At 36.2% G+C, this 27614-nt stretch overlaps 1 pseudogene; it reads left to right on the top strand.

Moving 5' to 3' along the window:
- The first annotated feature begins 635 nt into the window (after positions 1 to 635).
- Positions 636 to 24130, top strand: LOC121433611 (annotated as a pseudogene).
- The last annotated feature ends 3484 nt before the right edge of the window (positions 24131 to 27614 follow it).

The following is a 27614-nucleotide window of genomic DNA, read 5'->3' as shown; positions in this document are numbered from 1 at the left end:
ATAAATGTAATTTGTGAGATTGAAATTCATGAAAGCTATATATTTTAATTGTTTTAGATTGGTTAAATTTCTGGGTTCTGGATTTGAACAAACCTCTTGACTGCACAAACGCAGACTTATTAATGTTGGACACTGTTGCCAGAAACACTGCATGTTATTAGCTCATAAATATTACAAAAAGTGGTCAAATGGCAAACAAATATTAAATTAATTTTAAGTTTTATCTCTTTTTTCTCCTCTCTCTCTCTCTCTCTCTCTCTATATATATATATATATATATATATATATATATATATATAAATTATAAACATTAGAAAGAAGAGTGTTGCCTCAAGTCAGTATTTTGAGAAGTAATTATTATAATTAAAGTCTTTCTGACAAGAGACTTGATATTGTTTAGGATGTGCATAAAACTTAATTTGTTCAGATTTCCATGTACATAATTATGTCCATGTGACAGAATCCTGAACATAATAGATGTAATACATTCTCTCAGAAAATAATTGTAAGGTATTAGAAAGAGCTATGTTCATTATTCAATTGCCCTTTTCCTTCTGCCTTCCCAGAATGCAGTCATGGTCTTGAGTGTTGATTGATCACCTGGGCAACAAGAAAATGAAAGTCATCTGATAAGGATGACTAAACAAAAAGAAGACGCAGGAGTCATCAATAAACTTCATCTGGTCAACACTGGTAAGGTCCTAGAAATGAAACTCTCCCTGGTATCCATTTTAAATATAGGCAGTGAACAGAAACAGTTTCAAAAAAGCCAGACCCATGAAACATGAAAAGATATGGGCCATGAAATGTTCCTTGACAAATAAACTAGGGGAGCATGATTAATGGACATCCTCCACTTGCAGGAGTATGTACTCCTCCATTTCTGACAGTCAGAATTTGAGTAGTGACATGGACCACTGAGTGCTGTACACTTCCATTTCCAAAACACAGAATGTAGCTTTAGCCACAGTCATTCTCTTTCACCTTATATATGTTTTCTAAGAATCAGATAATATGCACTTCCATGATATTAAATGGTAGTAGATTTTAAATCATAAAATTATAATAAGCTACATAAAAACAGAAAGAAAATGGAACACACTGTTCTACACTTTCTACGATGTAATTTATATTAGGCTACTGTTTTGAAGAGTAATTTCTCTAAGAGTAGTAAATAAAGAGATGCTAGCTAGCCTAAGATGCAGGATTTGTGTTTATTTTTCTACCTAATGCTTTAATCCTATAAAATCAGTTTGTCTTAAAGTTAGTTTCATCATCTAAATTCATAATCGGTACTATTTCTATCTTCATGAACTATCTTTAAACAGACTTCAAACAGAAAAGTTCAGTGGATGCTAAGCAATAAAAAGATTCCCATACACATTAGAATTCACACTATTATGAGGAAAATATTAAAATTGAATACTCAGAAACAATCATAGTAGTATTTTTATTGTAAGTGTAATAAAACAGGAAGTTACAGAAAATCAGGCATAATCAACAGTTACACTTTCTCAGAGAAGCAAGAAGTTGAACACTTTCAGAAATTTCTGGATCTATGATCAAAACAAGGTTCTTGGGCAGGAAAAGGACTCGGAGACCAAGGCCTGAAAACCTGTGTTGGGTTGCTGAAGCACACATAGTGGAAAGGAGAGAACTTTGCTCTTCATGTTGTTTTCTGAATCATGAATGCATCTACACACATGTGCAAGAACATATGAACACACACACACAAACTTGCACACACACATATGCAAAAACATATTTAAAATATACAAAATTATGTAGGTATGGAGTTGTACCCAAAGGTGATCTGTTGTGTGCTGTTTTTGTTCTTTTGGTCTTTTGAGGAGCTGACCACCAAAATCCCAAATAAATCACGCAGAGGCTTATTCTTAGTTATGGATGCCCAGTCTTAGCCTGGCTTGCTTTTTGCTAGCTTTTATTACCTTTTTTTAGAGTTTTTTTTTAATTGAATTTTATTGAACTCTACATTTTTCTCTGCTCCCCTCCCAACTTCTCCACTCCCTTTAAACCCTATCCCAAGGTACACGTGCTCCCAGTTTACTCAGGATATCTTGTCTTTTTCTACTTCCCACGTGGATTAGATTCGTGCATGTCTCTCTTAGGGTCTTTATTGTTGTCTCGGTTCTCTGGGATTGTGATTTGTAGGCTGGTTTTCTTTGCGTTGTGTTTAAAAACCATTTACGATTGAGTACATATGATAATTGTCTTTCTGGGTCTGGGTTACCTCACTAAAAATGTTTTCTAGCTCCATCCATTTGCCTGCAAATTTCACTATGTCTGTCTGTCTTTCTTTCTTTCATTCTTTCTTTCTTTCTCTCTCTCTCTCTCTCTTTCTTTCTTCTTTCCTCTTTCGTTTTTTGCTTTGAAGTACTCCATAGTGTAAATGTACCACATTTTCCCTATCCATTCTTCAGTTGAAGGGCATTTAAGTTGTTTCCAGTTTCTAGATATGTCAAACAATGCTGCTATGAACATAGTTGAGCACATGCCATTGTGGCATGGTTGAACTTCCTTTGGATATATACCCAAAAGTGGTATTGCTGGGTCTTGAGGAAGGCTGTTTCTTAATTTTCTAAGAAATCACCACACTGATATACAAAGGGTCTGAACCAGCTTGCAGAAGTGTTCTCTTTACCCCTACAACCTGTCTACCATAAGTTGTCATCAGTGTTTTTGATCTTGGCCATTCTTACAGGTGTAAGGTGGAATCTCAGAGTTGTTTTGAATTGCATTTCTCTGATGACTAAGGATGTTGAACGTTTTCTTAAGTGTTTTTCAGCCATTTAGATTCCTATGGTGACAGTTCTCTGTTTAGGTCTATACTCCGTTTTTTATTGGATTATTTGTTCTTTTTGATGACCAATATCTTGAGTTCTTTGTATATTTTGGAGATCAGACTTCTGTCTGATGTGGGGTTTGTGAATATCTTTTCTCGTTCTGTAGGCTGTCATTTTGTCTTGCTGACTGTGTCCTTAGCTTTACAGAAGCTTTTCAGTTTTAGGAGGTCCCACTTATTAATTGTTTCTCAGTTTCTGTGCTACTTGTTTTAAATTTAGGAAGTGGTCTCCTGTGCTAATGCATTCAAATGTACTTCCCACTTTCTCTTCTATGAAGTTCAGTGTGGCTGGCATTATGTTCAGGTCTTTGATCCATTTGGACCTGAGTTTTGTGCATGGAGATAGATATGGATCTATTTTCTTTCTTCTACACATTGATATCCAGTTATGCCAGCAACATTTGTTAAATATGCTTTATTTTTTCCATTTTATATTTTTTACTTCTTTGTAAAAATCAGCTATTTGAAAGTATGTGAATTAATATCCGGGTCTTCCATTCCGTTCCATTGGTCCTCTTGTCTGTTTTTATGTCAATGCCAGGCTGCTTTTAGAACTGTAGCTCTGTAGTAGAGTTTGAAGTAAGGGGTTGTGATGCCCCGAGAAGTTCTTTTATCATACAGAATTGTTTTGGCTATCGTGGGTTTTTTGCTTTCCATATGAAGTTGAGTACCATTCTTTTGAGATCTGTGAAGAATTTTTTCTGGGATTTTGCTGGGGATTATATTGAATCTGTAGATTGTTTTTGTATTTTACTATGTTAATTCTGCCTACAGAAGAACATGGGAGATTCATATCTGACTTTTCTTATCTCATATAAACCCGTCTACCTCTTTCTTTACTTCTTTCTCCATGGTTTGCTGTGTAACTGGGTAGCTGGCCCCTGACGTCCTCCTCTCCTTGTTCTGTTGTTGCTCTTCTTTCTTTTTTCTTAGATTACTCCATCGATATATACTCCCTGTTTGCTAACCCTGCCTATCTTTGCTCCTATCTCGCTATTGACTGTTCAGCTCTTTACTGACCATCAGGTGTTTTAGACAGGCACAGTAACACAGCTTCACAGAGTTAAGCAAATGCAGCGTAAACAAATGAAACACTTTAAAATAATATTCCCAAAAGTGATCTGTAGGTATTAAGATTAGTCAGAAGTGCTGGCCCTGTGAATTTGCAGATATGGAAGGGAAGAAGCATAAGCAAACTGTGATTAACATTGCCTCTTTAATTTCAGGTGCTGTGATAATTTTTCACCACTTGAAATGCTAAATCTATTGCTAGATTTCTATACCATTTTACATAGTTCTTTCTTGAGCCTAATATAAATTGCAAATAGAGAAGAAAATTTAAGGCACATTTAACTAAAGTGACCTGATACACAGTTGCCACTTTAATTTCCTCTCCAGAGGAATAAATGTTCAAAATTAAGGGACTTTATTTTCTTCTGCTTTCCGTATATTCGTCCAAAACCCTCATTCCTGAACTGGAGACATTTTGGCATGGTTTATCTTAATTATAAAACTGACTGGATTAAGAAGTGGTTAAGAAAAGCCGGGCGGTGGTGGCGCACGCCTTTAATCCCAGCACTTGGGAGGCAGAGGCAGGCGGATCTCTGTGAGTTCGAGGCCAGCCTGGTCTACAAGAGCTAGTTCCAGGAGTGAAACCCTGTCTCGAAAAACGAAAAAAAAAAAAAAGTGGTTAAGGCATTAATGACTTGACATGTAGATGTTCTGCTGATGTTTTATCTTCAGAGTTTTATTGAAACAATGGAGACCTAATCTGAATGTGAGCATCATCAACCCATAAAGTGCGAACCTAAGAAATGTAAAGCAAAGGATAACCAGACTACAATCCAAGGTTGTAGATTGCTGTCTCAGTTGAATTTACTAAGCATTTACTACACCATAAGAGCTATGCACTCTTTTATGTCTCCTAAATCTATTTCAGTCTCTATTATTTGTTGAATATTTTTCTTTTTTTTCCTCTGTACTCATCATTGTTTCCTCAAGTCTTCCTTCTAATTGACATTTTCCTTTTCTGTTTAAATTACAAAAAATAATGCGCCTGTCAATATCTAAAATTATTCATTAATTAATAGTCATTAACTTTTAAAAATTAGCAATTAGAACTCCAAAGAGAGACAATAAATTTGACAAGATCATTTTATTTTTATTGATAGTAAATAATACTATGTCATGAATACTTTAAAAATTTAGAGCATAATGCTACATCCTTAATATTTTTTAAAAAATATTAATGTTTAAAGAGAACAGAAAAATGAGTGATTTTTATATCATTAGATTTATATGAAAATCAGCAAAATTCAGAAACACACTGTGGCAACAATAACTACAAAAGTACAGCATGGGTAGCCTGTGTGACTTGGAAATGAAGAATAGGTGGAATTTTTTCTAGAAAGTTAAACCTTTCTAATGTGGAGTGGTGCACAAATTTAGTCCCAGCACTAGGTAGGTAGAGGCAAGTGGACCTCTCTGAGTTTAAGGCCAACTAGTCTAGATTGAAAGATACTATCTCACACACACACACACACACACACAGACACCATTTACACATACACACACACATTCTCATATACAAAGAAATAAAAGAGAGAAAAAAACATTGTATTCAATTAAGGTGTGCCTTATAACGTTCACTTCTTTCTTTAAACTCATTGATCTATATGCTGTTCAGTTCTATGCATTTCAAAATCCATGTGCAATCTAGTCATCTCTAAAATGGTATGAAATATTCATCTGCTAAAAATCTGAGAAACATTTACAAATGAAGAGATGTTTGGCTTAAACATAGTTGTATTTTATTTTAAATTGAAAAGACAAAAATAAATGCTAAATATGTGGAGAATATAATGTCTTATTCTTACTATTAAGAGGGAAAGGATTCAAAACAAGAGACCTGAATCTATAAACAACAGAAGTTCCATTTCAATAGAACCATTCCTATATTTAATTTGTATTTTGACTTCTCCATAGGTTGAGGTATTTAGATATTTCAATGTGTCATGTAGTAGTAGGAAGAGAATCCTTAAACCTTTTGCTTTTAAAGTGCCAATAAATGTCCATCTGATAATGTTACACTAAACACTACTCTGACACTATACAATTCATACAATTCATATACTTGGTAAACACATCAGCAAATCTAAATTTCAATGAGAATTTTCCTTAAATACAATCCAAAATTTATAACATTCTGTAGACTATAAATATATTCCAATTTAAGAGTTTAATTAATCACTGTATTTCATTAATCACTGTATTTCATTGTTTTAATTTATGACACTAAAAATTATTTAATTATTAATATAAATAATATATGTGTGTATGTTATTCTGATAATTTTTTAGTGTCACAATTGTTCTGTCCAATAGCCACTGTGCACCTCAAGCTATTAAAGGAAATTAATCTGGTTGTCAGTAATTTGACCATAATTTATTTTCTATAATGGAAACACAGTTTTACAGTCTGAAATTATCTGCATGTTGATGTATCCAGTAGTCAGGATCTTACTTCTATTTGTTACTCAATGACAAATAAGTTTCTCTTATAGATTTTCAATGTTTATTCAGAATTATAAATTCATTTGTGACTCATATGTATATGATAAAAGTTCGGATACATGTTCAATATATTTATTTCAGTTGGCATCAAAATGAATATATACAATTAAATATATTTTGGACTGCACTTAGAAAACTGAGGCTCACAGTGAAGAAAAATATATAGTATTTTTTTTTCTCCTAAAAGCGCAAAATACCACTGGTGAACCCACTTTGAAATTTTGCTTTGTGCTGACAGTTGAACTATAACTGTATTTCATAAACCATAGCACTCCCAAGTTACTGAAAATAAATTGATTTTCTGGAAATATGCGACACACAGGTTCTCAGTATGAGTCCTGAACAGTCTATCCCTAAAGTAGTTATTTCCATTTACACCGCTGACCTGCCAGTATCTTCAGTGCTACTGTAGTTTTTCATGTACTTCAAAAGCTACAGATCTGTTTCCATCCCTCTTAATCTAATATAAACTGCACATGCTTCTATCAGTAAAGGCCTTCATTTTTATCCTTCTTCGATTTCATGACACCAATGGCTCTATATTTCATAGCAAAGGGAGCAGAATGAAATTACACATCACTCAGATTTCAGCAATATCTGCCTTATGTGATTCAGGACCTCCATACAAAGATGAGGTCATTCTTAATATTTTAGAAAATGTTTCTTTCTGGCAATTCTATATGATAAGCTTTACAATGTATTGGATACTGTTATTTGGAAAACCTGAAAACAATAAAAAACAATTAAAGGATACAATGGCAATGTTCAATATAAACTTATCCAGTTAATAAAGTTGTTGGTCAAAACTGAGACACATTACATTGTCTACACAACATAAAGATAGAAAAAAAAAACAGAGTAAGAAAAGTTATGAAAGTATTCTAAATTTATTTTAGACACCATCGGTAAGTTTAAGTATAGAATATAAGGAAAATGGAAATGATAAAAATGAAATGTAAGAATGACCTCATCATTGTTTAGGGGTCCCAAAACGTACAGATTAGAAACCTTGTTTTATTTCGAAACTAGTTGATTTATTGTGTTCATTGATTATATGTGTGCTCATTTTTAATATAATTTTAGTTATAATGTTCTAATTAAATTTTACCAGAGCTTAAACTATAAGAAGAGGAAAATTCTATAAGAATGAAAAGAAAATATTAAAAGTAAGTCTTGCTGAAAGATAACATTTTTAGCTCAAATCTATACTGTAGTACAAGATAGATTACTTTGGAAATAAATTTGTGCAAAATATGGAATGAACCAGTTTCAATCTTCCATTTGATATATGTGAGTAGATTGGTTATCAATTCCTCCTGTATAGTAGTGTTACAGAATTTCTTTGGGTCCATGTTGATAGTCTACTAATTTCAATTTATAGCAGTGGGTATAGTAGAATTACTTCAGATGTTCCAGTCTGTTGATCTGAGACATCGTAATGTATTAACTATCTGCAGCAGAAACACCAGGCACTAGAGAGGATGTTAAGGTCTCCGTCATACAGATGGTTGTCAGGGCAAAGATCCAGGCCTGTTGTGAAGATCGAATTCTGATTATGGATGGTGAACAGAAGAGGATTTGCATGTGCTATAATCCTTGAGGCCAGCAAGGGGGAGATTCCATGTCTATAACTGGGTAATTGACTGGAATGGCTTGTCTGAATAGATGTAAGCTGATTTGAAATGATGGAGAATGAAGCCCTGCTGGGAACCTGTAGCAGATCTGAATAAATGCATGGGCTGAAGCCAGAGAGCAGAAATTAAGCCTCCTGAAAACCAGGGATGTGTGACCATGTACCAGGAGTGAGTCCAGAGCATATGCCAAACCAAGATCAACAAGGACCAGCTGTCACCATCATAATACAGGTGGAAAAGAAAAGAAGCTTGAGACAAGGAGATCTGAAGCAAAGAAATCTAAAGGAGACATTCACATGTGTCTTTTCAGATGCTTGGAGAGTCTGTTACTTATGAACTTTTATTAAACATGCCTGCTTTAATTACGATGCTTTCGTTCAAACTATAGGGATGTCTTGTAGAAGTGATAAGATTTAAAAGTCCTATTCCGTGTTGGATCAGAATCTCAGCATACAAAAGTCATCATGGGAATAACATGGGTGAAATGACATGACTGGGGTGTCTAAAATATACAAATCCTTTGAAATGTGTGTGACAGTTAATTTCTCTCCTTCTCTGGAATAAAGTCAGAATATCCCTGATTTAAAAACCTTCTTGATTACAACAAATACATTAACAGATGTTTTTGCCTGTTATTGTTATTGCAGTCTTGTCCACCTGCTTCCAATTTATTCAGGAGATCTTGTCTTTTTCTACTTCCCATGTAGATTAGACCTATGTATGTCTTTCTTAGGGTCCTACTCATTGTCTAGGATCTCTGGGATTGTGATTTGTGGGCTTATGTTCTTTGCTTTATGCTTAAAAACCACTTATGAGTGAGTACATTTGATAATTGTCTTTCTGTATCTGTGTTACCTCACTCAAAATGATGTTTTCTAGCTCCATCCATCAGCTTGCAAATTTTAAGAAGTCGTTATTCTTTTCTGCTGTGTAATACTCCATTGTGTAAATGTATCACTTTTTCTCATCCATTCTCCGGTCAAGGAGCATTTAGATTAATAATATATTCTTATTACTGTCATATCTACCATGTTTTCTCCCTACCACCTTGTTAAGCATCCCCTACATATCCATTTTTCTTAATGATATCTTTGTTTTTCTTTTGTGACTCTGATTTTAATCTGTCACATCTTCATGAACATAGAGAACAGCACATTTGGGCCTGTGGGATCATCATTGCATATAAAACTGAATACAATGATCCTTCAGCCACTTGAGAAAAGCCAATAGTTCAGAAGGGCGAATTAAAGCTCTTTGAACCAGTACTGACAATCTTTTGCAGGCCCATTGCAAATAAATACATTTGCTGCAAGTTCATTACTGCAATGTGTTTACCATGCCCAGAAAATAGTGTCTCTCCTTTTCTCTGTTCTCTACATTTTTTCTGGCCACTTTTCAAAGTTTCCTGATTCTTAGAGATGTTTGCTTATACAGGACTGAGCACTCAAATGTCATTTAGTCTCAAGAGCTTGAGCAGCAATAAGATTCTACATTTACCTCCTTTCATTGCCGAGGAAGTTTCCTCTGATTAAGGCTAAAAGAGGCATTTGCCTATGGGTATAAATATAGATACTTCAAAGAATGTTTGAAAATATTTCATTTTAAGTACCGAATGGTTTTAATATTTTACCTAGAGCCCATGATTTCCCCAGAAATTAGTCTTTGGCCTGGCTTACAACAGCAGTAAGAGACTTCTTGTAAAGTGGGCATTAGAATATAATCAGAAAGTTATTGGTCATTCTACAGGAGTTGTACCGCTACTGTGCACGCGGCTACATCTCTGGCTACCAGGCAGACTGTAAGTAACTCATGTCCAGAAAGCTAATTCATGCACTTAATTTAAATAATCATGAAATAATGTTTTGGAAAAAAATCTATGTCCCAGAAATAACGTAACATTACTACATTAGAGATACACACACAGTCTTTGAACTCAGTAAGTTTTGCTAAAAAATTGCTTATCAGTTATCAGAAATTCACATTTATTTAGACATACTCTGTTTCATCCAGTAGCTATGTAACAGTAAACATAGACAATCTGACTTTTTTTTTTTAATTTTGAAGGTTATAGAGAACAGAAAAACCCATGGAGTAAATTAACTGCTATTTCTAAATGTAAGATATTAAATGACTTCCAGGAAACTAATCATAAATTTAATGATAAAAAACCTGTTATTTCTTATAATTATAATGGATATAAACATAAGAAACAAGTCTGTTTTATTCTGTTTTAAATGGTGCTATGGACATAAACAACCTACTCAGTGTGAGCTGTTTGAATTTTCATCACTCCCTGCCCATCTTCATTCATTGGAATTGCAAGAATCTGTGGGATCAAAACCTCTTAGTTATGTCAGTGCATCCATGTGAAAAAGAGGTTAAGAGGTTTGCTATAATTTGGAGGGGGAAAAACTAATTTTTTAGATATTAAATTATCTTTGAAACAATTTGAAAATGTCAGTGCTGACTAAGAAACAAGCTGAAATGAATGGAGGTATTGAGGGAAAGAGATGGGACTATCTATGGGGCACACTGGCCGCTTACTTTTAATTTCTTCGTGAAATTTATCCATCACAGATTTCTCTCTCCTGTTTCTTATATGCATGAATATATATTTTTAAATCTTTGTAATCATATTTTGTAGGAAGAATATCTCTATAAGCCCTGGAAAAGAGAAAAGTCAGTATGGTTGATCTCTATAGAACAGACATGAAAGTTACTGATGATATTCCAATATAACGATTTAAATAAATTAAACACTGGCAAAGTTAATTCTGTGTCCCAAGATATATTGCATATATGGGACAACACCCAGTCAGCATTCCTCAACCAGATCTAGGGTAATAAAACTCACAGAGGTCTGGGCAGTCTGTGTAGCAGGTCTACAAGAAACTGGGAATGGGGCTGGAGAGATGGCTCAGAGGTTAAGAGCCTTGCCTCCTCTTCCAAAGGTCCTGAGTTCAATTCCGAGCAACCACATGGTGGCTCACAACCATCTGTAATGGGGTCTGGTGCCCTCTTCTGGCCTGCAGGCATACACACAGGCAGAATATTGTATACATAATAAAAAATAAATATTAAAAAAGAAACTGGGAATTACCATCACTGGATTCTCATTTCTTTCTCAGATGGCAGAATGATGATATCAGGGTGCCATGAACATATATTCACCATTGTCTCTCTTATTCCTCTGGGTGAGCACTGGAAGCCATAACACCATCTGAGTTGGAACTTCTCTGTTCCACACACTGCACCAAATGTTCTGAAAGTCATTGAGTTTCATTTGCAACCGTACTTGGAGAGAGGAGTAAGAGTTGAGAAATAGACAATAGAATCAGGAAGGCATCCAGTGAACACTGTGATCTGCCCTAAGTTTATTATTCAAAGTTCTTGTATATATACCCCAATCCAAAAGGAGGAGAAAGCAAAGGACTTCTTTACTACAATACAAAGAACAGTGTAATTATATCTCAAAACAACAAGCAACCACACCTAGATGAAAACATCTTTTTGTCTATGCAAGACATCCTGTAGCCACACCATAGTCAAACATCCTGTTTTATAATCTTGAAGGAACAAGAATAGGTCTGAATTATCTCTGACCTCTAGTCAAGGTAGCACAGATTCACTTCTGGGGGCCTTTACAGTTTAGTCTTAAAGCTAAGATTTTGGTTTGGTTTTCATTTCAAAGACTGCATTGATGCTTTAAAATTCTATGGTAAATTCTATCATCTAAGCAGAACTATCCTGGTATGCTGTTTCATGTTGGGCAGATTAGCTGATAAAATGGACTACACATCTGAAATCCCAAACTAGTCCCACAGGGTTGGCTGTTTCTCTGGATTATTCTAAGCTGAAAGTTACTGTCAGACAGAGATGATACAGCACCACCCTCGAGTCTCTCTCACAAGGCTGGAGTCTCACAGCCCTGGATCAGGGACCATCAAGTATGAAAGGTATCATGTGTGTTTCCTTTTGTAGATCTAGTAGGCTACAAATAAAACAAATATGACTTCATCCTCATTTTTCCAAGAGGGTGTTTGGACTTTGGTTGGTGTGTTTAAGGGAAGAGATAAAAAAAACTGGAAAAGGGGTCATTTCTACCTATAAGTGTCTTGTAAGTATTATCTTATTTCATGTAACTTTAGTCTCTCTCTTGATTGCCTTCAATGATTGAAGACATTTTCATGCATAGTTGGTTAAAGTTGATGCATCTTTGGGGGAAGATAGATTATTTTCCCCAAATCTTTAGCTCCACCTAACATTTTTATTTTTATTTTTCATTAACATACAAAATAATCTGTATCTCTGTGATTTTCATGGAGATAGAGCAATTGCTACAATTTCACTCAGCTCTATCATTGCCTTGCATCGTTTCTCCTCACCTGTACTCTATCTTCATTGGTCTCCTTTTTTCAAATTAGTCTAGAATGCAGATGGAAAAAACAGAACTTTTACAGTCATTTGACTTTCAGGTTTTATTAATCTCTCAGTCTTGGCTGTCATAAGTTTCTCTTCTTTCCTGAAGAATTTAAGCAAGGAATTTTCTTATCTATTGAAAATATTGTGATATTCCACATCACCGTCAATTTTTCTTGAATTTTCTTATAAGACAGGATTTTTCTAAAATAAGATCCTCTGGTTGAACGTACATATCTGAATCAACTCACAGCTGAGGATAGAAGAATACTGTACCATACACAGTTTCTATTAAATATATTTTAATAAGGAAATCGGAAATAGTTTCATTAGGAAAATTAAATACAGAAGATCTTCTCGATTTTATTTTTCAACATAGAATTCTATTTCATAGAGTTTAGGAAGCTCTGTGATATCTCATAGTACACAAAATATCCTAAGAATTTTATTAAGACATTTAGTTTCATAGAGTTTAGGAAGCTCTGTGATATCTCATAGTACACAAAATATCCTAAGAATTTTATTAAGACATTTAGAATTCTAAATAATTCAAATGTTTCTTGAGTATTTCAAGGAAATATAGAAACTTATTAATAATTAAAATGTTTTTGAAAAGGGATTTAAGCTATTCTTTTAAGTTACTTCAATACAATGCAGAATTATAACAAATCACACTATTATTCTTCTTAAAGGACATTATGTTCTCCGAGGCAATTTCCATGAAATAACAGGCTTCAGATTGCCTCTTGCTTTGGCCTCACTGTCATACATTATGACCTATAAAGCAAAGTGAAATAGTATATCCTTATTTCTCACTCACATTTTATTTCAATTCAATTATGTTTACAGTTCGAGAATCCTAATACACTTTATTTTCTGTTATAGGAAAAAGTCATACCCTAGAATAATTTCTTTTAGAATGATTTTTTTTTATTGAGAAAAGGAGAGAAAAAATAGTTTCCACCTCCTCCCAGCCTCCCATTTCCCTCCCCCTCCTTCCACCCTTCTGCCCCTCCTCCCACTCTTCTCCCCCTCCCCTCACTCCTCTCCCCCTCCCTCTCCAGTTCAAAGAGCAGTCAGGGTTTTCTGCCCTGTCGAAAGTCCTAGGTCCTCCCCCCTCCGTCCATATCTAGGAAGGTGAACATCCAAACTGGCTAGGCTCCCACAAAGCCAGCACATTAAGTAGGATCAAAACCCCGTGCCATTGTCCTTGGCTTCTCATCAGCCCTCATTGTTCGCCATGTTCAGAGAGTCCGGTTTTATCCCATACTTTTTCGGTCACAGTCCAGCTGGCCTTGGTGAGCTCCCAGTAGATCAGCTCCTCTGTCTCAGTGGGTGGGTGCACCCCTCGTGGTCCCGACTTCTTTGCTCATGTTCTCCCTCCTTCTGCTCCTCATTGGGACCTTGGGAGCTCAGTCCAGTGCTCCAGTGTGGGTCTCTGTCTCTATCTCCATCCATCACCAGATGAATGTTCTATGATGATATGCAAGATATTCGTCAGTATTGCTCTAGGATAGGGTCTTACAAAATAAATCTGGTAGGTTTCAGAACAAGTAATGTTTTCTGAAGAGTTTTATACTTTTCTGCACCAGCAATAATTAACAATTTCTTTTCAAAATTTAAAGTCAGGAAAGAAAATTCCTCTATTCTATTAGCCTGTGCACTCTGTTGCAACTGAGGTTTTTCTTTTCTTATATAATTAATACTACCAAAGTTATTTCTATACAAAAACCCCTGGCAAAGCCTTTGTGAGGTCATAGAAATTATAGGGTTCTATTCAAGTATATTTTTACTTTCAAAAATTTATGCCTTTATACTTGGTTATCTGAAGTTGCTGTAACTAAATATTCTAAGGAGAAGAAACAAAGGACATTAATTTTTCACAAATAAGGAAGATGGAAAACACATAATCAAAGCATCAGCAGATTAAATTTGTCTTGTGGTTCTTTGTATATGTGTTGGTCACTTTTCTGTACTCATATAGGGGAGAAAGTGAGAAGAGATAGACATCATGAAGGAGTGTGGGAGGAAGAGAGGATGAGAGAGAAAGACTACACATCTTAGGGCCTTTTTTTCTTGTGTGGACAGGAATCTTAACCTATGAACTTTATACTCAATAAATTATACAATCCTTAACGCCTTCCTAAATCTCCAATTCTGATTATTAGCAAGTTGGAATTTAAGACATAAGGAGACACACTTTGTGAAAAAACAATTCAATCTATAACAAATTCCAAAAAGTTTTTCCAGCTATCAAAATTATTAGACATCACTTGATATCTTTTCAAAATTTAATATTTAGTTGGTGAGTTGAAACAGTTATACATATTAATGAATTAACATGTTAGGTTTTGATATATTGTAGATAGTCTACAAACTCTTAATCTGGTTAAACATTAACATTTATTTATGATGAAAATTTTAATATTTTTTGCAGCATTATGAAATATTCAGAACATTATAGTTATCTATGGTTACTCCATTGTGCAATATCACACCAGGAATACTTACTTCTTTCTAACTAATTTTTTATGTTCTTGTACAAAATTATCACAAAATAACTTTTACATTTAAATGACCCTTTTTTCCATAGACATCACAGAATCCAATTATCATATATAAACAAAACGGATCATATCCATATTCTTAGTCACAATTTCTCTCTACACTCTTATGTTTATGGCTAAAAGAATTGTAGTATAGATGTTTTTCTTGTGTATAGAATAATATATAAATAAAGTGTTATCGGAAGCATCCATGCTGTACAATGCCATATTCATCTAACTGTAATTTCTGTAATCAAATTACAATCAATTTGTAATTGATTTACTGATCAAACTTCCCCCTACCTATTCTACCCTGAATCCTCAACATGGGGCAGAGACAGCAAGTACACTTCCATAACTGCCAGTGTCATATGATTAAGCATCATGGCATCTGCCTGTCTTTGGACAGTTACCAGACTTATTTAGCTTGTTATTGACACTGTCCCAACCTAATCGGGCAGAATAGACCTCTGACTAGTAACATCAAACAGGTATGTCATAATGTAATTCTCCACACTGCCAATGTCAATTCATTCCTGGAGTAGAAAAATGTCCACAATAGGATGGACTATATTATTCTGATGTAGGCCATTGAAACCAGTCACAGGTGAGAACAGTTTCCAGAATGTGTATGACTCCTTGGGATTACATGTTACCATATGTCAAATCACTCTGTTCTGCAAATTTCTTATCCTAGCGGGGATGATTATGAGAATTATTGAAATTTTCACAGGTGTTAGGTTTTATAAATCTGCTGACAAGCTCCAGGACTTCAAGACTTGGCTTATTTCCTTTCTCCAGCCTCAGCAAGTGAATAATTAAATGTTTTTCTATGTGTAGTGAAGCAGTATTGCTAGAGTCAATCTTACAACTACCAGGGTATAGTTGAGTCAAACATGGGTCACAAGATTACAAGAACTTGTACAGTATTAAGGAGATGATTCAGGATAAAACAGAAATCCAGCCAGGTATTCACAAATTTCCGAGTGTAAAGGAGAGAGAGAGAGAGAGAGAGAGAGAGAGAGAGAGAGAGAGAGAAATGTTGGGTATACATACTCCCAAATTCACATAAAGAAATTGCCTAGGGATAAAAGCTTGTGAAGTTTGTGATCAATTGAGGAACTGTTGGTGGAGAGTTTTACATGGCCAAAAAAGGCCATGTTTAATTGGGTTTCCTCGATCCAAGAATGTTCCCCAGTCTTAGAGTGTAGTATGCTTCAAATATGTTCTAATGCTGGCAGTGATACATGCAAAAATCTCATGTCTGACCCACATACCTGATACGCTAGCAAATCTAGAAGTCCTGTCAAGTCTTCTCTTTGTATAGAAAATTTGGTTTTTGTGACTATCTGGTTCCAAATCCCCCCATAGCAGTCCTAGCTTTGAGCTCCATGACAATGCCTTATAGTAGCTTACACTCTCTCCTCCCTTTTCTACTGTTAGAAGTACAGTAAAAGAAACAGAACCATTTTTCTATTGAACACATTTCCAGTATGTCAGTCACTTGACAGTGGCATTGTGCTTTGCCTGGAGCTAAATTTCACCACAGCACCTCTGCATCTCTGGTGCTGAATAACAATTCTAAGGCCTTTCTCTTCTTTCTCACAAACACTTGTCCTGAAACACATGCTTGGGTTCTACCTTATGATTATGAGAGTTGAGCCAGGCTATTTTAGAGCTGAAGCCTTGTGGCAGGAAATCAGAGCACAGTTTCATACCCTTTTGTTTTTAAATCCTTGTACATGTCACAAGTCACACATTGAAGTGTGTGATGCATTTGTCAAGATCCAGCCTTTATGGGATTTGCATGTTCTAGAGTAGGAACGTGCTGATTAGAATTATTAAACAAAAGGAACAGAGATTTGAGAGAAATAAAAGACAGAAACACAGAACAGCATCGGGAGGAAAATTCAGTGAATACTGAACTCACCCATGTTTATTCTTCATATGTTTTTATTCACTCCAAAAGGGGGGGGCAACAGACATCATTAGCATGATATCAGGAATAAACAGAGTGTCCCTAGTCAAGCACTTCCATATTCTGTGACCTTTGGACAAGGTGGAGCAGATCCACCTCTATACTCAAAATAGTAATTAACCACACCCTAGATCAGAATTTCCTGTTTGTAGCCACACCTGTTGTCAAGAAGTTTGAGAGAGCAAGAATAAGCTCACACTTTCTGCCCTTTAGCCAAGGTGGAATAGGACTCACATCTGTGGGACCCCATAACTAGAAAGTAATGAATTCCGTTATATTTTTGCTTATGAGTATTAAATGTTTATTTTATTCTATTTTAGTGAGTATTTGATGGAGGAAGGTCATTGGCTAATAAAGGAACTGCCTTGGCCCATTTTATTGGTTAGAGGATAGGTGGGAGGAGTAGGCAGAACAGGACGCTGGGAGGAAGAGGAAGTGAGCTCAGTCTCGACGCAACAGCTCTCTTCTCAGGAGCAGACTCCTGAGAGAGACACCATGCCCCGCTCCCGGGATGAAGCTCCGACCCAGGATGGACTAGGCTAGAATCTTCCCGGTAAGACCGGTTCTCACAGATTATTAGAGATGGGTTGATCGGGATGTGAGAATTAGCCTGTAAGTGCTAGAGCTAAAGGGCCAAGCAGTGCTGTCACTAAGACAAAAAGACAACCCACTGACTGGGAGAAGATCTTCACCAACCCAGCAACTGACAAAGGTTTGATCTCCAAAATATATAAAGAACTCAAGAAACTAGACCGTAAAAGGCTAATCAACCCAATTATAAAGTGGGGCACTGATCTGAACAGAGAATTCTCAACAGAAGAACTTCAAATGGCCAAAAGACACTTAAGGTCATGCTCAACTTCCTTAGCGATCAGGGAAATGCAAATCAAGACAACTTTAAGATACCACCTTACACCTGTCAGAATGGCGAAAATAAAAAACACCAATGATAGCCTTTGCTGGAGAGGTTGTGGAGAAAGGGGTACACTCACCCATTGCTGGTGGGAATGCAAACTTGTGCAACCACTCTGGAAAGCAGTGTTTCGGTTTCTCAGGAAATTCGGGATCAACCTACCCCTGGATCCAGCAATACCACTCTTGGGAATATACCCAAGAGAGGCCCTATCATACAACAAAAGTATATGCTCAACTATGTTCATGGCAGCATTGTTTGTAATAGCCAGAACCTGGAAACAACCAAGATGCCCTTCAACGGAAGAATGGATGAAGAAAGTATGGAATATATACATATTAGAGTATTACTCAGCAGTAAAAAACAAGGACTTCTTGAATTTTGCATACAAATGGATGGAAATAGAAAACACTATCCTGAGTGAGGTAAGCCAGACCCAAAAAGAGGAACATGGGATGTACTCACTCATATTTGGTTTCTAGCCATAAATAAAGGACATTGAGCTTATAATTCATGTTCCTAGAGAAGCTAAATAAGAAGGTGAATCCAAAGACAAACACATAGGCATCCTCAGGAATATTAACCTTCATCAGGCGATGAAAGGAGACAGAGACAGAGACCCACACGGGAGCACCGGACAGAAATCTCAAGGTCCAAATCAGGAGCAGAAGGAGACGGAGCACGAGCAAGGAACTCAGGACCACGAGGGGTGCACCCACACACTAAGACAATGGGGATGTTCTATTGGGATCTCACCAAGGCCAGCTGGCCTAGGTCTGAAAAAGCATGGGATAAATCCGGACTAGCTGAACATAGCGGACAATGAGGAATACTGGGAATTCAAGAACAATTGCAGTGGGTTTTTGATCCTACTGCACGTACTGACTTTGGGGGAGCCTAGGCAGTTTGGATGCTCACCTTAGGAGACCTGGATAGAGGTGGGCAGTCCTTGGGCTTCCCACAGGTCAGGGAACCCTGATTGCTCTTCGAGCAGATGAGGGAGGGGGACTTGATCGGGGGAGGGGGAGGGAAATGGGAAGCGGTTGTGGGGACGAGGCAGAAATCCTTAATAAATAAATAAATTTAAAAAAAAAAAAAAAAAAAAAAAAGAATACAGTGTCTGTGTAATTATTTCGGGGCATAAGCTAGCCGAGCAGGCGGCCGGGGTGCTGGGAATGCAGCCCCGCCGCCCTTATTACTTCAAGTATTCACCCGCCGAACCTATGCTAACTCAATAACAGTTGATGCATACTTTTTCAGGGGGCACTTAGCCTGCAGTTCTTCACCCTTTCCTTTCTTGTATTCTAGCCCTCCAGTAAGCAGTATCATAATATGCTGCCATGCTCTAGGCCATAAGGGATAGTAGTAAGCAATTGTTGTCTGTAATATTATAAATCACCTTTTATTTTGAAGTTGAATGTTTCAGAGAATATATTATGGCAACTGAGAAATGATGAGCTCAGGTCTTACCAAATTCCCTTCCGTTCTTCCAAATGCTTGGAACTGCGGATCTGTGACTCAAGTTGTGTCTTTCTCCATTCTTCAAAGAAAATGTTTTCTATGATATACTACACTCAGAAACTATGTTTTCCATGCCTGATTTCCTAACTACTTTCAAAACTAGCTTATGTATGAGTGTGTGTACTCCTTAGAGTTTATGTGGAGAAGGACAGTCACTGTAGCATCTGACAGAGCTTCACCTTGCCCACCTTGTCCAAGTAGGCATGCTATATAATATCAGTTTATTTTGAAATAGATACTTAGTGGAGTTTAAAATAATTAATTTAAATAAAAATTTATTTCACATAAAAAAAATTCTTAAGTCAGTTTTAGTTAGTGAGCACATTGAAAATCAAAGGGAATAGGTTGATTTCATCTGAAAAGCAGTATCTTGCTGTGAACTTTTTTCACGCCTTCATGTCCTCATGAGACATATTTTTTTCTACTTTAGGTGTTTTATTAAATGATTTATAAACCATTCCTCTTGAAGAGCTCATATGATATACTTAGTCAACGAATTAATTAATGGCCCAATTCAGTCAGTGTCTTACTATTTATAAAGTCACAATTGATAAAATAAATTGAATGGATGAAACTAAGTTACATTATTTTATAAAATAATTACTTCAAGTTATGCACAAACAATTGCCATGACTCATGTACCAAGACACATACACACGCTTATTTACATTTTGAACAACTGGACTGTGTAAGTGTGTGTGTGTGTGTGTGTGTGTGTGTGTGTGTGTGTTTGTGCACATATTTACATATGAACCCAGGGAATTAGGTGTGCTAAGTTGGAACTGAGTTACATTGTTATGTCTTGAATGAGGGTTTACATATATAGAAAATTTAGAATTATATATTTTATGATTACATGTCAGTAATGTTCAAAAAATTTAAACAGTTCTTATACCAAAATACTTATAAATTTTTACTTATGTGTTTAAAATGAAGAGGATCAATTTTGCTGTTGACCATAGAGATAGAGACAAATGTTTTATATCACAGTTTGAAATTAGAAAAATTAAACATTTAATTAATGACAGAAAACATTCACAATTTAGTTTTGCATCAATAGTCTATCATATTAACACATCTTTTGTCAACTTTTACAAACTCTTTCCCTCTTTTAATGTTGCAGTTTTTCTACATAGCATGACTGAAGTTGTTATATTCAGTTGTCTGTATTTGGCTATGATGTAGGTCAGAAATACTGTAGGCGGCAAATCAATAGAAAGTGGAATAACAGAAAATCATGAGTAACTAAATTTCTATTTTTAGATAAGCCCTTTAATCTAGCCTACGTATACTTAAGGAACAGTCATTAATTAATAAAGTTTTTACTAAGAAACTTAGCAAATCAATGAGCATATAACTTCCTGTTAGATATTATATATTTTCTAATTTTAAGTAATTTTGATTGAATATAATTTTAATATTAACAAAACATTACTTCAGCAATAAGTAGCAAATGAGGACTATAAACACAAGTGTTAAATTATTTTATATAGAATACTAACTTAGGTTTTATTTCAAAACATGGAGTAAGATTTGTATTTTTAAAGGTTCTCATTCCTCTGTATTACATTTCTGTTTGTCATGATTTTTGTGGCCACAGTCCTGAAAATTCTTCATGTTCCTAAACCACATGCCCATAAGTCATATACTTTTCCTGTGGTTGTGATAAAATACCCTGACAAAACACTGAAGGAAGAAAGGATTTATTTTGACTAAGAAGGACGTCCTAACCCACTGTAATGGAGAAGTTACAGACTCAGATGCTGAGGCAGCTGGTCACATGGTATTTGTGATGATGCCTGTGTTCACTTCTCTCCCACCTTATTGTCGAGGTCCCAGAGCAGTGCACAGCACTGCACTCTTTTCTAGTGGGCATTCCCACTGGACTAATTCACACAGGTGTGGCCTAAAACCTTTATGCCCCAATTTAATTTAGATTTATTTTGTCTATTTTCACAAACTAATGATCACAATGTATCTATGTGCTGTTAGCAATTTATATGTGTCATTCTCTAAATAAAAGCTGTACTAATGCAGATTTATCTATGAATTCATTAATATGCAATAGAATAATCTAAATTTAGTATAATACATAGTATGATTAAGAAAAACATAACACACAATTTCTATTGCAGAAACTGAAAGAAAAATTTCTTTTTTGGAAATTGTCAAATTCCACGCAGCCAAATTTTAAAAAAACCCTGAATTTTCCTAAACTTCTTTCAACTTTTTCACTTTGTACATATCTGTGTGTTTGTGTCTGAGTCATTTAAAATGGTATTTCATACAGTATATTCTAATTACTGTTTCCCCTTACCCTACTCTTTCCGGTTCCTCCCTGCCTTCCTTCTTATAGTAATTCAAACCCTCTCTCCCTCTAGTTACAAAAGAAAAAGAGGCATTTAAGGAATAGTAATAAAATTAAATAACTCAAAAATAAATGAATCAGAATATGATAAAACAACCAAACAAGAAAAAGAGACAAAGAAAACCCTCCAAAAATGAATATGGATACATAGACACATGTGTTTGCTAACACAGAAATGAATCAATAATAATCTGGAAGCCACAATATATACCCATAAGAACTGTGAGGTAAAAGAACAAACAAACAAACAAATGCCTTGAGCAAATATTTTTGAGACAAAGGATCTCCAAAGAATTCAGTGAGTTCTTTTTATGATCTTCCATGCCACTGTTTTTATACTATTCAAGAATTTTAAGCCTTATCATGATAACTCTCTCTGCTATTCTCATATAATGCTACAATAAAAACTAGTTTCAAAATTTTGGATGAATTCAGCTGATCATTATAAGGTTAAAAAGACATTGTCAAAAATAGTGCACACTGGCTAAATATAATATGTCAGAAAACAATTAATTACACAGAATGAAAGAAAATTTGACACTCAGGTTCAGAGATATTCTCAGTAAAAGAGGAATCAGTAAAACTATGAAGAAATTATTTCACTTAGAAACGCTAATGGAATGAACATCCCCTCTGGCAGGCTCAGACATTTTGGAGAAAGAAAGCTGAAGATCTGCTGTGATTGCAAATTAGTCCATGCCGCATGAAAGTAGTACCATTACTGTATCACACATGTTACAGGGATCATCTCAGTTAAAAGTGAGGTTTCAGAGGAAAATACCCGTGGGATATTGAAAATAAGCCCGATGAAATGATTATTGAGCATATAAATCACGAGACTGCTAATTTTAGTAGTAACATTGAATGCTACTGGAGAATCTTAACAGAAGCTGGGAAAAATTAATGTAGCAATGCATCCATTACATAACAATAAAAATCTAAAACAAGCAAAGGACTTAATACCCAGCTTCTGATCATTAGCATAAATATATTAGATCAAAATTTATTGGATAAAACATTATTTTCAATGATGTACATCAGAAGTTTTAGCTTTATTTAATTTTAAATAAGGTTAACACGCTCTATTGGCAGTATGTGAAGGCAAAACATCTCACAGGAAATTCTCTGCTCCCAGACATGTGTCCTTGGACTTCTTGCTTCAGAAGCACAAGAGCTGGCATTGTGGGAAAGTGAAGCGTTTTCCCAAGGGTGACCCTTCCAAGTCTCTTTACTTCACCTCCTTTATAGGCTACAAAACTAGCATGAGTCACAACACGCAGGAAGTTGATAGACCAGAATCTAAAGCGAAAAAGAAGGAAGTTGTGGCGGTTGTAACCATTGTTGAAACACCACTCACAATAGTTGTAGACATCGTGGGATATGGTGAAATCCCATGAAGCCTTCCGACCTTTAATATAGTATTTCCGGAGAGCATAAATGATGAGAGTAAAATGTGTTTCTGCAAGAACTGGCACAAATCTAAAAAGGAGACTTTCACCAAGTCCTGTAAGAAATGGCAGGATGACATGGGTAAGAAACAGCTAAAGAACTTCAGCGGCAGGAAGAAGTACTGCCAAGACATCTGGATAAGTGCCCACACTCAGATGCATCTGCTTCTTCCTCTTTGCCAGAAGAAGGCACACTTGATGGAGATCCAGGTAAATGGGGACACTGTGGCTGAGAAGCTAGGCTGGACCCCAGAAAGGAGGGAGCAGCAGGTTCCTGTGAATCAGGTGTTTAAACAGGATAATGTAATTGATGTCATGGGGTGACAAAAGACAACTGCTACAAAGAAGCCACCAATTGTTGACTTATAAAGAAAAGTCCCTGCAAGACCCATTGAGGGTTTTGCAAGATTGCCTGTATTGAAGCCTGCCACCATGCCTGTGTGGCCTTCCTTCCCTCTGTCTCCAGCTGGGCAGAAAGGCTACCATCATTGAACAGAGATTAATAAGATTTACAAGATTGGCCAAGGCTGCCTCAGTAAGGATGGCAAGCTGTTCAAGAGCAATTCTTCTATTGACTATGACCTGTCTGACAAGAGCACCAAACCATTGGGTGGCTTTGTCCATTACAATGAGATGGCCATTTACTTTTTCATGTTCATAGGCTGTGTGGTGGGAACGAATAAGTGAGAAATCACTCTCTTCAAGTCCTTGTTGGTGCAAAACAAACGACGTGCTCTGGAGAAGAATAACCTGAAATTGATTGATACCGCCTCCAATGTTGTTTGTTTCCACATCATGGAGAAGAAGAAAACATTCATGGAAGGAACGACTCCAGAAAGACCTCATTGCCAAGGAAGAAGGTCCTTAATGCCAGCAGCACTTTGCGCAGTTGGTGAGGTCTCAATGAAAGTTTTTGCAGTGGGGGAAAATATGGCTAAAATAGAGAATACTGAAATAAATCAAGTGTGTTAAAGTAGCTTTAATACACTAAACTTGAGTATGAGTTCTGTGTTTTGGTGTGCAATCAGTGAAAACAAATCCAAATAGTAAAAATGTAGTTATCTTGAAGCAAGGGAAAATTTGACTTTCTTTTACATATATTAGAGAATCTCAATTTTTATTTGAATACAAGATTGATTTATGCCATATCTGTTTTCAGACTGCAAAATAGGATATTGACTGTGGTGAATATATTTTTTAAGAAAGTTTAATTAATTTACTACAGATTCTTATATATATATATAATATATAAGCATGAATATATATATATATGCAAAATACTAATTTCTCACACTTCAGACAAAGAAATTTTCCATATATTCAAAAAGCATTTTAAAATTTTAGTGTATTTGCACCATATATACACAAAGGATGATAAAAGAAATATAATATCAATTGTAAACATTTGAATACTACAGTTTATCTTGATATTTAAACACTAGTAGGTTTTTAAACATATTAATCCTGTATATATCATAAAACAGCTCTGAACTAATACATATTCCTTCAACATAGATTCAGCATTCTCTCTGTACACATTGCTATGGAACAGGTGTTGAAAATTCCCCTACTCTATTTCCTCATTTGTAGGCCTTCAGAACATGCCACACTTACCACTGAAAACATCTGGTCTCTTTGCCTGAAGCTTTTTTCCAATTTCAGTAGCCTGCCTTACCCAAAGTTAGACAGGAAGTGTGGGGAAATGCATTTCCCGGGAGCAGCCTTCAACCAATGACAGATGAGAATAGTTCTGTAAATACTCCAGGAGCTGTCCCTTCAGGCAGGAAGTATCTCTCAGACATGTACTCTGAATCCACTTCTGAAATTTTCTCAACAAGGATTAGCTCCCAAAGTCACCCACAATGGTGGCTCGAATTTTGGGTTGTTTTTTTTTATTGTTTTGAGAGTAGGGCTCTCAATAGCCAATGAAGCTAACTCTTTGTGCATGCTACATCATATCTCCAGTGCTGAGCTCTGTCTTCAACAGTCTTTTCACTTTTCATTTTGAGGCAATGGCTCAGTCATATGCAGGAAGGTCTGGATTTCTGTTCTGTCTCTGTCTCCTACTTTCTTGAAATAAAAACCTGTGTCACAGACCACATGGTAGCTTTACTCTTTCTCTCCAATGGTGGCTATATTCTCCCCCTCTCTCATAATTTATTTTTTATTTATTAATCTTTCAGAATTTTGTATATATATATATATATATATATATATATATATATATATATATATATTCTTCTTCTGAAAGATTCTGCCTGCATTGTGCTCTAACCTCTACCTCATTTACCACCATCAGTTTTCTTTCTTTCCTCGCCCAAGTCCTAACCTCAAAGAATTCTTTCTTTCATCATCCAAATATAAACATCATACTTAAAATTTCATACTAGGGAAGGAGATACCTTAATTAATGGAGCCATTTTGGGATTGACAAGAGGCTTGGCCCTGGAGGAGTTCCTAGGAGTCCACGGGGATGACCACAGCTAGGACCCTTGGCACTGGAGGACAGGATGCCTCCACTGGCCTTGTCCCGTAGTCAGACTGATGACTATCTTGAATATCGCCATAGAATCTTCATCAGGCAACAGATGGAGATAGAGACACAAATCCCCATCAGAGCACTGGACTGAGCTCCCAAGGTCCAGATGAAGAGCAGAAGGAGGGAGAATATGAGCAAGGAAGTCAGGACCACAAGGGGTTGGTCCACCCACTGAGACAGTGTGCCTGAGCTAATGGGAGCTCACCAGATCCAGTTGGACTGAGACTGAGTGAGCATGGGATCAAACTGGACCCTCTGAATGTGGCTGAGAATTGGGACAGACTGCGAAGCCAATGATAATGGCACTGGGATTTGTCTCTACTGCATATACTGGCTTTTTGGGATCCTATTCTATTTGAATGAATACCTTTCTAAGCCTGGATATGGGGGGAGGGCTTGAACTTCCGACAGGGCATGGTACCTTGCCCTCTCTTGGTACTGGAGGGGGAGGAGAGGGAGGGTGTGTGGGAGAGCAGGAGGAAAGTGGGAGGAGGGGAGGAAGTTGAAATTTTGATTGGTATTGGTATTATAGTAAAAAAAGAAAAAAATAAATTATTGTGGATTGAAATCTAAATTTAGACACTGACTGCTTGTATTCTGACTTGCAGTATCACTATTATCTAACATGACACAAAGCTAGACATTTGAAAAAAAATACCAATAGTGAGACTAGAATTATTCCTGAGCCTTAATCACAAAACACACAGGAGAGAGGCAGTAAGAAGACAGATAAACATCTTACACAAGTTCACTTTTATCTCTGTTGTCAGGAAGTGAAATGTGTTCATTATTTCTTTCTAAACAGCTCAGTTTTAGGATCTACGTTATCAGAATTCTTATTTTAAAAAGCTGACCATTACCATGGATTTTCTTGTAAAACTTTTGTGTTGGATGAAAAATGATTTATCAATGCTATTTTTTTAAAGTTTCATAAAAAGTAGCCAGTTTCCTGATTGTAGTTGTATTGAGACTTAGCGTTTTACAGGCTCATTCTCTTTTGTGCTTCTCCTCCTTTCCTCCGCCCCTCCCCCCAGTTCTTCCTGTTCCATCACACAGTACCTCTAAATCATTTTTTGTATCATATATATTTGCACTATTACCTGCTCCCTAGAGCCCATCTTACCCTCTCAAGATTATCTATCTATCTATCTATCTATCTATCTATCTATCTATCTATGTTGATGATTTGTATATGTACTCATTCCAAAACACAAACTCACTACAAATTAGAAGTTAGGACATGCCGCTAAGGAAATGGTTCAGTGGTTAAAACTGTTGTATAAATCTGTGAACCTGAGTTGGGATCCCAGAATCCACAGCAACTCAACTGTCAATAATAATCGAAAGCTTATAGGAGGAATAGGAGAGCGAGATAAACAGGAGAATCTTTCCCTCCCTTGGGGCCAGTCTCCAGTAGCAACCGGCTAAAATGGAGTCCATGGAGTCAGAGTGTACTTCAACATTTTTATCTGTTGTGTAAGAGGAAAAGACACTCACACACTCTCTTCATGACTTCCTTCAAGCCTCTCCTTTATTCTTTTGCATTCTCTACTCTTTATTTTCCTGATGATTTCCTTCCCTCATTCTCGATGCTTTCCTTGTAACTCTCTTATTCTTGATGTTCTCCTAGTACTCATTTTAACTCTGTTTATTCTTTCCCTTACAGCTTATATACCCCAGCACAATCTTTCAAGCAATATGGAAATTACAGTCTGTGCAAGGAGGTGGTGGCACACGTTTTTAATTCCAGCACTCAGGAGGCAGAGGCAGGCGTATCTTTGTGAGTTCGAGGCCAGTCTGGGCTATAAGAGCT

Source organism: Microtus oregoni, unplaced genomic scaffold (assembly GCF_018167655.1).
Source record: "Microtus oregoni isolate MIOR12 unplaced genomic scaffold, Mior012 000040F_ref0000088, whole genome shotgun sequence".
NCBI classification, from domain to species: domain Eukaryota; kingdom Metazoa; phylum Chordata; class Mammalia; order Rodentia; family Cricetidae; genus Microtus; species Microtus oregoni.
The sequence above is the reverse complement of the archived record's forward strand: the minus strand, read 5'-3'. Positions and strand labels throughout refer to the sequence as shown.